Here is a 14,516-nt window from a genome sequence, read left to right as displayed (position 1 = left end):
TTATTGTGGAAGTTTTTGAAATATGGACATATGTGAAGTAAATGGCAGGTGTGTGCCGGCATACAGATCCTGTATATAGGAGAATATACTTTCAATGGAGCTTCATTTTTATAAAGCACGCATACGCACAGAAAAGCGCGCGCATAAAAACTACAAAATGCGTGTTTAAAAAATTAGCTTTAACGCGGCAAAAATATCGGTCTGGTACACTTTTTTTTGTCAAATCTTTCAGGGTGTTTTTTCTTTTTTTTTCCCCTTTCATATCCAGCGCTAATGGAAAAATAACTCTTCAAGCTATTGCGGTAGGAAGCAGCTACAAACAACATTACTTGAATGCCAAAAAGCTTGTCCAAAGCAAGCGGTAATATAACTGATGTGTGAATAGGTCTTAAATATGTATGCTGCATATAATACGATATTTATGAACACTGCCAAACTCACACTAATCAGTTTGAGGGTGATTAAAAACCGAAAACTTCCTAACATTTAGGCAGAGCTAGGCTTAGGGGAAAATAAACCATCGCATAGCTTGGGAAGCCAAGCTTGTGGGTATATCGCAGTCACTCAAGCAAGATGGACCACGCTTCAATCATACTAATATCGGAAGTATGGCCACTCAGCCATTAAAGATTGAGATTCCAGCTGCAGAGGAGAGAGGATGCTTCTCTCAAGAGAAGACATTAATCTATGGCCGACCCTAAGTTTATGTCACCAAATATTAATATGTACTGTTTTCTTATACATGTATTATTATTATTTTACATTGACTGTAACACCATTGTATTTTGAATCGAAAAGTTCAACCACGCAATTACCAATTTTACGAAAAATATCTCCGGCCGAATTATACAGAAAATATCTTGCAGTGTATTGTCTATCTTTTTAAAAGTTGTTTCACTCGAAGTGGCCCAATCACATCGAAAATTTTCCTTGCTTTTAATTATTAAATACAGCAGCCTGCTCATAGGATTCCTGATGGTGATTAATCTTGAAAATTAAAAGTACAAAATTTTATATTGGCAAATATGTATTAACTTTTTTACGTTATGTCTGAATATACCTATTTATGGAAAACATCGTTTTAACAAGAAGCTAAAATTTTAGCTTTGATTTCTTATTAAGCGTCAAACCTGACGTAAACTGAGTTCATGATAAACAGACGAACAAGTTTCTTACTGAAAAAGGCTAGGAATCTAGGGGCAACTGAGGGGGGCAGTAGCACGCGTCTCTCAGGTATTTGCCCTACCTACGAGGGAAACAACCTCACTGTGTTCTGCGTTAGTGGCTCCCCCTAGTGACAACGCTATTCGCATCAGCTATGTGGCTTTTTTTGTTTAATATTAACGCATCATTTCATGAAATTTGACAAATTGTTATAACGCGTGAATATATTGGCATTTCTTTGCTGCTGTAAAAAAAAAAAAACAAAAATTTTGCATATAACTTTCATATCGAATAATACAGTTGAACACGATGAGGAAATGAGCAAAATAATTTAAAAGCACGGCGAAACAATTAACGTTAGGTGAACGTTCTTAATTATACGTATCCATGATAATGTACAAGGATTTTTGTCTCTGAACCAAACATACGTGCAATTCATACTTTAACGGTGGTTTCAATAATGGTCTTGAAATTATTAATGTAAGGTGTCGAGAGAATCGAATTTTTATTCTTATTTTATTTTTTAACTATCTATTAAAAAAGAAAAACTTTTGATAGAAACGAGTTTACCATGCTATGTGCGCGAGCATACTTTTCTATTCATTTTCAGTCAATGCTATGACACAGTCTTGACGATGTTCAAATCGATCTTAATTCCTTTCTGGCATGATGTATTCAAAATTCCGCTCCCTGTATCGAGATGAATGACCCCACTTCTGTGAAGGGGTTTAATATATATATTTTTTTTTTTTTTCGTGCAAACAAAAAATTGGTAACTAGAAGAGACTACGAATTTCAGGATTCTGCTCAAGGGCAGGGCTATGTTTAGGAGGAAAGCGCCATGTTTTGTCTATATCAACATTCTTATGCAGTACTGACACGGCCCTATTAAAGATTTTATGCAAATCAAAACATTCAATTCCTGATATCTCAAGGGAACTCACAGATCATATTACGAATTTATACTTTTGTATGAAAGATATTTCTAGCTTCTCGACAAAGGAAAAAAAAGTATATAAGCGAATTTCTAAAATTTGTCTATCAGATGACCCTTATGTCTAAAGAATCTTTAAACTTTGCCATCAAATCAGATAGCGAAATGGATCACAGCATGGTGAACTGACAAAAATGTAGCATCGAGGTTTGATTGCTTCGTGTCTTCAAGCTTGTGTTTTATAACTCGGACTGAACTTATCACAAGGTACCGTCGGCAGAAGCTTACAGAAGTGGAACTTACTCGTTGAAGGCATTAAGATATCAGTTTTTCCCGAACAGTTTTTCAGCAACTCATTGACCCAAAATTCGATGGGTTTTTTTTTTTTTTGTTCTGTTGTAGTGACACCGATGGAAGCTACAGTGTACCTTTTATGTAAAGTCCTTCAAGATAACCTTAGACCAGGTTTAGTACACCACTGAAGTGTATATATTGTCAGCAACTCATTGATCCAAAATTAGGTTTTTTTTTTGTTCTATTGTAGTGACACCGATGGAAGTTATATTGTATCTTTTCGTCAAGTCCTTCAAAATAACTTTAGACCAGGTTTAGTACACTATTGAAATGTATATCCCTCCGTCGCAATTCGACACGCAGAATACATAGAAGAGTTAAAAGTATGAATGCTCCATTAACATAAATCAACTCTGTGCAATATAGCTAGTATATCTATGGCTAGCTGAAAATCTTCGGATTATTGGGGTTTTTTTTAATTAGATTTACAAAATACTGCTGCTTCCTGTGTGAGTAAGGAAACACACACACACACACACACACCTTTCATTGATCCACATCAAATATCTACCACCACTGCGTATCAAGTTGAGCTAGATGAAAGCCTTCATGAGCAAATGGACTAAATCAAGAACAGAGAAGCCAATGGAGTACCTCAAAATATAAGAGCAGAGAGATGAAGCTCAGATGTGATATTTGTTATAACCCTGGATCCTAACATTTCCCTGCTTGAAATATTTAAGGCTGTGGTGAAAAACTTTTCGGGAAATCATCACTGAGGCACTCCCTCAGACATATATGATTATGGGATGTAACATATATCTGAGGCTTCACTTTTGGTATATCCATTTATTTTCCAGTCTCACCAATGTCAGTAAGAGCAGTGTGAACGATTCATCGGACATTATACGTGTAAAAACAACAATATCTGGGCAAGTGGGGTCCAAGCAAACAGCCTACCTGCTCCACAGAGAGAGAGAGAGAGACTACAGAATTATTTACCACCATTATTTAAAAAAAAAAACCGCATGTTCTGCTTCTGCGTTACCTGTAAAATAATTTAGTTTTAATTCCCCGACCAAAAAAAAAAAAGTGAAGGCTGGACTACACTTGTTCCTTCTCTTCTACTACTACTCTCTCAAAATATGAAAGAGGGGATCTACCCTTTAGTTATAGTTCGGATCTAATCATTCAGATGTTCATATGATATATTAGTTATAGTTTCATCCCCCCCCCACTTCAGTGGAAGTTTTGCAGTTTAAAGCGTAATGTTTTTAAAAATACTTTCATCAAAGGGGTCTTATCGTTTAATGCAATGAGAGGCACCGGCATACTGTGCCCTAGAGTCCCTCCTGAGACGGGTAAAGTACAGCCCGAGTGAAAAGCCTTCATATGAAATTCCTCCAGCATTGGAACTTAAAAGGAAAGTCCTTCATCCCTCTTTCCCAAATTAAGTGTACTTCATTGTTGTTGATTTTATATTGGGGGGGGGGGAAATTGACCTCACTACCACACGCGTGATGATTATGAAATCTCTGCACTTTATTTAAGTATACATAAGGCATATGATTAAATCTCTTAATTATATTCTGAAACACGTCTTACCTCTTTTCGGTTACATGTATTTGGGATCTCCCACCATTCCAAATTCTGGCTACTCTACTAATGACAGATACCATTTGCCAATATAGGAATCTCACTCAGTAAGGAGTTGGCCAGAAAACCAAAACTTTCTCTACATGATACCGGACGACAAATTGTTCTATTTCTTCAGCGAGAAGATTATTTGCATTAATTTACAGTAAGTTCATGCCAGGAAACACTCTTTAAAGGGATGAGACAAGAAGACTCAGGCTTTGTATCAGCGAATGCTTGAAGGGGAGGGTGTTGCCCAAGTGAATTTCACAAATGACTTAAGCAGTAGTTTGTTGTAAATGTACATTTACAATAGGATATTGCGTAAATTTTTAGTAGCTGTAAGGTGTGGTGTACATACCTACTGTCACCTAAATATCGCAGGCATGATAATTCAACTTTTACACATTTACGTGGCTTCCACATTCACAAGATTTTTCATCTCGTAAATGTGGAAAACAAAGACTTTACTTATTTGTATCCTAAATAGGGACGTCAGAAAAATTCCCTTTTATTGCGCATGACAGAATTAATACTCAATTTGAAGAAACCCATGAAACTCTCATGGAGAAGTAGTTGCTTTCGCTTTTAATTTTTATATTGACATATACTTCGCTAGACTTAAATTGCATTTTATTATTCTATTTGTGTTTCTTAACAAAAAGAAGGATACAGCTACGGGATGAGATGCTACCTTGTCACATCTAATAAAAAAGTGTGCAAAGCTTTCATTTAACTGCTTTTTTAAAATTTCTATATTCATAACGAATTGTGTTTAATTTCATAATGTATATACAAAATTTATATAAGTACATTACAGAATAGTTTAGGGCTAAAGCTTCAGATTACGTAGAAAGTTGACTAACGTACAAGTTAGTGCAACTGCATCATTTCTGTACGTAGCCAACCATTTATAACTACTCAAGTAGTTATAAATGGTTTGTGCAATATTGCAATTGCACTAACTTGTACGCTATAGAAAGTATATTTAATGCCGTAACTAAAGTTTTAAAATTTTGGCAAGACATCAAAATTTAAACCATATCTACACACACACACACTTAAATTTTAACGTTTAGGAGGAAATTGTTAATAAAAAAAATACCTTAAAAAAAATCAGAACTTTTATTGTCAGATTTAAATTGTATCCCACTATATAAATATACACAAAAACAATTAACGCCACAACACCACATGAAAATTATGGGTTGAAACGTTACTGTTCCCATATTATCCATACTCTCAAATTCCTTATTTTCAAACTTCGAACCATTTTAATTTATTTGTGACTTGCTATTTTTCGGATACCTATAAAAATTACAATTAATTTGACACTACGTACATATATATGTACAGGGCATGCCATTCTCACTTCAGTTTCACATTTCCACCATTAAAATACAGTACCTAGGCACGTGTATATGCACAGCACATAGTTTTGAATACACTTAATGGAGTCCCATATTAAGCATTTCAACTACTCTAAAACCACATGAGATATATTAGCCTTCTTAATATGACTATTCAATATAAATATAAAAAAATATATATATACAAAAATAATAATGAATAAATCTGGTTAACAAGTGCTTAGAAATAAGACAGAACACGCACACTGAACATACCTCAGACTAGATGAAATAGTTCAACTCAAAGAGATATAGTTCAACTCATAAGAGATGCTGAAAAATGTCCGTTTCTGGCATCCCGATTGAACTCGAAGTTCCGAATTCTGTAAGTTTTGCAATACGAGTCTGGCGAAGCCAGGTTTTGAAGTGAGGGAGAGCAAAGGGATAAAATAGGTGCCAATTGTTTGTTTGAAATGTCACTTGGGAAGAAGGTGCCAATAGAACAAAATTTATGATAGGGGAGCTTCCCCCTGGCTACGCCACCGAGTATGACCACGTCGACTGTTGTGATATCCCCACAAAAAATGTTCAGCTTGTCTTGAGGCGTATTTCTGAATGCTTTCTCTTTTATCAGTCCGAACAAGAAAGTCTTTGAGTAGTTAGATATAAGAATAGGAGTTTCTCTGTACTCTGGTCCACTTATGAATGTATACTTGTAGTTGAATCGGGCAAACATATTCGATGGTAGCATTCCTTTACGAGGATATAGGCGTACCTATAATTACTCCTAAGGTCCCGGTTTTCAAACAGGCTTGCAGTAAATGGAGTGATATACTGCTGATCTCTGTTGATTGACCAACTATTGACATATGACAGGCAGTGCCGAGATTTAAAAAAATAATAATAATAAAACCTCCATATTTGCTATGTAGGCTAGATCCAACTAAAAATGTAAAATAAATTTATGTAGTTAATCACTTTCAGGTTTTCACACTGCACTGATGAAATAACAATAACTGAAAATGGTAGTGCCAAATTTTTTTTTTTTTTTTTTTTCAAAACATTGCTTTTCCACAATATTTAAAATCAGAGTTCTGTTTAATCGTTTAATTTCAAATTTACCATCGTATGATAGCGATAGAAAGGTTCTTTAAATAAGTTATTTATTGTATTAATTGCGAATAAACACGAACAAAAAGCACCCGAAACTAGAACCAACTTTTCTGATTCAAACTTCGTATAATATAGCAGCACACCCTTAACTCACTTTAGGAATTAATTAGATCCGAAAAGTATCTATTTAAAAAATTAGGCTGGTTCCGTAAAAGAAGGCGAAGGTTATTTGGGTTTTTTTTGCCGTAAAGAGATAAAAATGTGAAGCACACTAGATCTTTATGGTGCATTTTCTGCGCTTCGTAATGAAAACTGTTCTTTGAATAGAATGAATAATAAACACTTGCGCTCCACATCACGCGTGCGTTATGTAGAGCGCAATCAGCGTATTTAAACAAGGTGGAAAATAAATAATAATAATAAAATAAACAAGAAAAAAACAACAGAATGAATGTCTATACCTAAATTTCTTATATGCAAATATGGCGAAAGTTTTCTGAGCAGCATGTGCTTCGGTAACAGGCACTATTATAAGATGGAGTTCAGTGTCATTTTCTGGTACAAATGAAATTTCAGCATTTTTCAGAACAACATTGTTGCAAAATATTAATTACCCTGCATCACAAAACTGACATTCTATTGAACGGCAGTTTTGTGAATAAATTAAAAGACAAAAACACTCCTAGGATTACAAGAAGAAAAATAAAAATAGCAACACTTAAAGTATGATTAAAAAAAAAAAAAAAAATAGCCTCGTTGCACGCATCTTCTAGCTCAGCGTGTTCGCTTTATCCTTAGTTTTTCCTTAATCACATTTATAGGTCTACTAATTCCACAGCCGCTCCTATCAAACATCTACGTTACAGATTTGAACTTAATTCTGATTGAAGATAACTGTTAGATCAGGCCGACAACTGCCTAAAAAAAAAAAGTCCCAGCAATGACCTCCATTTCACTTCCTTTGCTTGTGGGAAAGAATGTGAATGGTCTGCAGGGGCTATTTCCATACGGGATTTTTTTTTTATTATGATGACGAAATACCTGACATTCCTGTTAAGACACGTGCCATTACCTCACTCCCCTACCGGTAAATCTGCAGGTTTTTCCACCCATCCTTATTCTTGCAGCCAAATCTTGCTTCCAGCAGTGTTTTCCAGACATGATTTTGGAATTAAAGAGCAGCAGAGAAATATATAAGAATGCTGTTCTGAGAACTTGAAAGGGAGGGAAAGGACAAGATAACCTCAAGACTTTTAATGTGTTTCGAATATGTGAAAATTAACCAAAAAAAAGGGGGGGGAAAGAAATGCTACGTAGCCCTAATAAATCTACGCCAGTTCAAAGTGTCGTGAACCTGCGTATTCTGATGATATGAATCAACAAACCATATCATTCACGCTGTTAAAATCAAAATGGATTTTATGAACTTGTTGATCCAAAAAAAAAAAAAAATAAATAAATAAATAATAATTAAAAAAAAAAAAAAAATATATATATATATATATATATATATATATATTTTTTTTTTTTTTTTAAATTCGATTTACGTTTTAAACAGGGGTGGTGTTATAGGGTAATAAATACCAAACGGACGAAAAATCGAGTTTCCGGGAGAAAAACCTGCTCGCCTTAGACCTACTCACTGTCCTTGTATTCCTTGTAAATATTCTTGACCTTGCGTGTCCGCCCGGAGTATAAACAGAATTTTATTATATTATTATTTTTTTGAAGACTGCTTTCTTATCTGTGTTCTTATAAATTTTTATGTAAAGGGTTCTTTGTCTTTACTATATACCAGTAGATTATACTGTCTTTTCTGTGGAAGGGGGGGGGGCTAACGATCCTATTTGACAATTTTCTAAATAGGAGTAAATAATCTAACCAATAGTTCTTATTTTATTTACAAGAGCTGCGTTCCAATAACGTTCCACGAGGTTAAAAATGCACGATTTCAAAGTTATTAATTCCAAAATTATTATTATATTAGTTTGATCTCAATATCAATCCCCTGTCCCGAACAGCAAGCAGGATACAAGAGAGTGTAAATGTATATATTAATAACTGACACGGTATAACCTGAAACGCACTGCTAAATCAAGGCAAGAAATTAAATAAAATGGAACTAAAAATTGATGATACGGAAGCTAAATAGCATGATAAATAGTTGACCTTCGAGTATCTTCTGTCCTGTCACAATAAAATCACTTTCATTGGTTATTTTGTCGTGACGTATTTAACAAATTCAGTAATTGGTTAACAAAACTAGCGATTCCACGGAGGGGAGGTAGGAGAAACGAAAGGGAGAAAAAAAAAAAAAAAAAAAAGATTTCTCCACTGCCTACCTACATCTGGAAGTGCTATCTGCGTATTATTTGGCAGCCGTTCTTTCTCTCACCTTACCCACTTTTTTTTTCTTTTTTTTGGCCCGTTGAAACCTATTGTTCCTTTCCCACCATCGTTGCTGATGGGAAACTGCGAATCACTTTTTAGTGCCGACATCTCGCGGAAGTCGCTCCTTGCAGCCACGTGCTCGATAGCCTGTCCCGGCCGGATTTGGGTAGTGGCGAGGAAAGAACGAGCGGCGCGGCATTTTCTGCGAAGTCATCGCTATGGGCAACGCGTACACCGCCCAACTTTGGATTCCTATGGAGTTGAGTTATCCCGAGGCCAACGCCTGCGGACGTCTTTTTCCTGGAGTCCGGTTGGCAAATGAATTTAGGAATGCAACAACTCTGTTGTCACTGGCAACATATTTATGATCACTGTTGCTAGGGGCTGACACAAGCATAAATGTTCACCTTCTTGAGAACATCTTTTCTGCGAAAACGTTTTCCTCATTTGGGACAAAACAGTTTTCGCCACTGGAATGAGTCCAGCACTCCTCTCAAGAGAAATAAATATGGTCAGAAAAATTAAATGGTTTCATATTTTTCCGAATTACAGAGTGAGAGATGCCGTGACTTTTTTTTTTTCCTTTTTAATAGTGCTAATGTAACATTAATATGACGTAATTATATGCCAATGGAAAGAAGTAAATTTTGTATTTAATTAAGGGATGGCTATATTGGAATGTTAAATTCCTTCCCTACCAGAGGAAGGAAAGACTTTTCCAAAACAGAAAAAAAAAAAAAAAATAATAAAATTAAAAAAAAAAAAAAAAAAATATATATATATATATATATATATATATATATATATCAGTAACATCACAATCAAAATTCTATGCATATAAAAATATTTGTTCGATAATATAAATGAAATTATGCGATCCATTTGAATTTCTTGTGGCATCGTAATGTTTGGAAAAGATTATGACGCCAAAGTCAATTTCTAGGTCGTGTTTTTTTTTTTTTTTGTTTTTTTTTACTAAGCATATAAAATACATATACAGTATGTATAAAAATAAATTAAAACATACAAATTCAAAGAAAAAGTATAAATCAACTGATAAAGAATTAGAATTACATAATTATGTCATTCTAATTCTTTATCAATTGATATATGGCAATAAAATAGCTACAAACTTAACATTAATTTATTGTTAAATGTTATTAGATAATTTTCTGATATATTAGAAAATAAAACTATCAAAACAAAACTATAGTAAAACGTGTAATTAGATTGTTAATATTGATAGTGATATATGGATAATTAAAATAAAACGAATAATTTATATAAGAATATTAATTATAAGATAGTTAATATTTATATAAATTTTTTTATTAAAAGATAAATTTTGTATGCAAATTCGATGTATGATGTAAATCGATCTACAGATTTTTCATTAAAGGTTAATATAAAAAGTTTATTGCTATATTTCGGCACGCGAAGCGGTTAACAACACGCCCTGCAGTGGGTGCTCCAAATTCCACGAACGGGCGCACTTTTGCATCGAGTACCAGTAGCCGTAGTATTTCTGGGGGAAGGACAAGAAATGGTTTAAAATAGTGCTCTTTATAATTCTGTTCTTTCTGGATAATAACAAGTGCCTTTCGTAACAGCGGACTTGTTATTGAGGGGGAGGGGCAAAATAAAACCTCCACGGGAAAATAAATATATGAACGAGTGCGCGGTTCATTTTGTACACCAACACCGATTTTTATAGCAAATTTTCCAATAAAAAAAAAAAATTATGCATATCGATACTTAACACTATACTAAATTAGGGTTACCAAATCTAGAATTCAAAAACTAGGATAAAATAAGAAAAAACTGGGACACTTTTAGTTTTAAAAAGAGGACATTTTAAAAATTATTTCCAATCATTTTCAGTAAGTTTGGATTACAAAGAAAGTAATCAATCCATACAATCCATTTTCAAATTATAAGTAACCAACAAAATAATATTCAAAGTATTTGCTCCCATTTTATTTGTAATGCTGCTCCACCGATTGCTAATTAATGAAAATACACGCTCCCATTGTGGGCAAAAATAGAAAATGTATATTGAGCAATTTTTAAAAGCTCGGAACTTTTGCATTGATTAAAATATTCAAGCCCACTTTCTATGGGGTAACAAGTTATCCCAATTATCTTTCTTTTTCTCAGAAACAAATTCCTTAAAATTCATAAATTGGGCAAATAATCTACTGTCGTCGATTTTCAATTAGACAAATGATGATATGGTCCACTTTTGTAATTTTGGGATAATAAAAAAGGTAAAATTTGGGGATAATACAGTCCACTTAATGCAACCAGCGCATTGTTTTTATTTATTCTGTTGTATTGACCGAAGGTGTAATCACAGGATATATTTAATTAATTAAATAAATTAATTAATTTAAAAAATTACTTTGAAAATGTGCAACTAAATCATCAAAATAATCACAATTCACTGGTATTATGAAAAATACTTTGTAGCATCGAGTAAATTATTCCGGAGAATTGTGTCTTCATTAGTTCTGAAAATGAGCTCGTTTGAAATTTGTTTAATCGTGTGTCAATTGGTCTAGAAGTCGATGGGGAGTGCTATTTTCTAGAAGAGTAAAGTTTAATCCCCGTGACTAATCATGCGCAGATTTTATAGCCTCACCCACTTAGGGTCACTCTACAGGAACATTACTATAAAACTTAAACGGCAGCTCCAATCCTTTACAAAATTTCACGATTTAAAAGATATTCTTAAAAACTTTCGTGCTGTTATTGAAATTCGATCTCACGGCTCTCCCTGATATTTATATCACGTGGCGAATTTTTGGTAGTCTCTTGAGTGTACAAGACCCTTCCTGATATTGGAAGATGCTTCGTAGGCTTCTTACCAAGGGCTAATTATTTATTATTTCTCAACTTCAGACAGATTAAAAAAAAAAATTTTTTTTTTATTTCGTCTTAAAACAGTCTGTCATTCAAAAACTTGATTTCCTAATTGGTTTTCCCAGTAACATAAAGGCTCAGAATTTCATTGAATAATAAAAGTTTAAAAAACAAGAAACCGAAAAATTATGCACGGGATAATCCATACGCCGTACAGTTTACTGCATCGAAAGCAACTGTATAAAACTTTCCTTTCCTGGAATCGGCGGACAAATTCCCACAAGCTGGGACTCACTAGTATACGAGTTAAATAAATTTTCTGTTTATACTCCTGGATGAACACACGGTCAGAGAAGCTCACAAGATATAGAGAATAGAAGAAACAGCACCGTATTTAGCAGTCACCGGCTTGAACCTCGGTCACTCAAGGTACGTGTACTTATGCACCCTCGCGCCTGATTATTCGGCTACTTGCAGTACATACAAGTATTATTCAATAATTGAAAGCCCGATACGTAATGCAATGAGCACATTACCTAAGTTGCTTTAATTACCGTATTTTCTGTACAATAAGAGTTTTCTTTTCTTTGAAAATGTGTCCTAAAAATTCTTTTGCGTGTTATGGTCACAGGAGGTATACTAGATGTATGCGGTGATATATATTTTAGATCAGACTGTATATTATTATCGTCTAGCACGCTGAGTTAGACCTTACTCATGTCTCATTAGAATTGGCCCTTAAGATTCCTAAGAAAAATATCACTAAAACCTAATACAGTATCCTTTTAACTACATAGGCCTATTAGTAGTTTTCGTTTAACAAGTCCTAATTTATTTGCTATTTATTTTTCGAAGAATATCCTTATAGTTCTTTACAGAAACCCTCAGGTCTTAAAGAAATGTGGAATCAGCAATGCCCTTGATGGCACCGAAGATGATGCGCTTCTTGAAAAGGTTCAGATCATAACAACAGACGAGTATCACAGTAGTGAGTTTTTGGGATTCTACGACGAATCAATTCGTTTCTCAACTAGCATTTAGTAAAAAAAGCGCTGATTTCTGTTTCACATATACGCAATAAAATATTCACCACTACTCTATACTCTGAAAAAATATACAACGAAAAATTTTAACAAGTTTAGATAAATAATCTAAAGGCTAATTAATACTAACATTATTTCCCACAAAAGCCTTTGACCTAATGTGGCAGTCTCGGAGTATAAACACGAAACTTATTTAAAAAATACTAATATTTCAAAATTTTGCTTTTCAGAAAGTTGCGCGTGTAAAGCAGCTTTCAGGGAAATGAGGCTCGTACAAACAAACAAACAAAGTTATTAAGCATTACCCAAGACCAAATTCTGTTTGTAATTAAATGCACACAATACTAAACTTGTGTTGTAACCCATACACGAGTTAGTTATTTTCAGTCTTATACTGCAGAACATCTGTTAAGTCCGTATCAAGTAAAAGGATTTATAGAGTGATAAATTGTGCGCATATGTGTCCAATCCAGAATCCCATGCAAATAAAGTTAAATATTCCTTGAAATTACTTTTTCGGATACTATCCTGCTTCTATTTGCAGGTTTCTATCATAACCAGCCCAAAGATGACAATAACACAAAGCACTTGGATTTTAAGCACCCAATTAGCAAGTGCAGAGTTGAGCAAAGGCATCTTATGGGGAGCTATGGCAGTCAGTGTTCGAATTAAAAATAATAACGGAAACGTTAATATTTGGCAACAAAACTAGATAAGTTTTTTTTTTTTTTTTTTTGCTATCTTTATTCAAATGTTAAAACACTACCAGTTCTCTCATTGGTTCTGCCATTTGGACGCCACGACTAGTTACGAATATGCTCCAACCTGCAATCGCCAATGACCATTTAACCTTTTGGAATTGTTGGACGTTTAACAGCCGGAACCCCTTGAATTAATTAATTAAAAAAAAACATTATCAACGGAAACTGCATTCCGGTCCATTCGAACTGCTGGAGTTATGCCAGCTATACAGATATTGATACCAACTTAACCGCTTATGTGCCATTTGAAAATACTACTGGAGTTTTGCTTACGAGTCGTCAACGGCCGCTTTGTTGTTCTTGTGGTATTGGCATTCCCAAGATGACTGCCCCTTCCTCAGTCGGTATATATATAAAACGAATGCCGTGTACACTGTCCTTCTATATGATGGGTAGCATCTCTGATCCTGTTCTTAAATTCATGTAAATTTGTCACCAATAGTTACTGAAAAACCATTGAAATTAAGTACCAAGTAAAGTTTTAAAGTTGGATTACTTTACAGTTCATTTCATAAGGGGATTAATTTTAATCTTCGACTGTTTTACATAAGTCATGAACGATTTCACAATATCATTTTTGCACTGCATATCTAGCTTTGTATTAAGTTACACAAGGATAGATTATTCGTACTATGCAATGCTCCTGGTCCATCAGTCGTGGTGAGCAGTTTTCTTTCTATTATATAGAACGTTGGAACAATACAAGATTATTTATTATTTTATTCAAATTAAATGCAAATCACTGGTCACAAAGTATTATTACAGAAATTTACTGGAGAAACGTATTTTAGATAATAAAAACGGAAACTGCAGCAGTTACAGCATGCGCCCATCTTTTGGTCAAATATCATTAAAAGTGCTGAGTAATTAGGAATTCTGTATCTTATAAATTGAAGGGGTCATAATCGATGGTTGCATAAGACTGATCACAATCGATCACTTTAATCTTTCACCGCTTAATTCGACTAAA

Source organism: Mastigoproctus giganteus, chromosome 1 (assembly GCF_048544385.1).
Source record: "Mastigoproctus giganteus isolate SK-2022 chromosome 1, ASM4854438v1, whole genome shotgun sequence".
Taxonomy (NCBI): Eukaryota; Metazoa; Arthropoda; class Arachnida; order Uropygi; family Thelyphonidae; genus Mastigoproctus; species Mastigoproctus giganteus.
The sequence above is the reverse complement of the archived record's forward strand: the minus strand, read 5'-3'. Positions refer to the sequence as shown.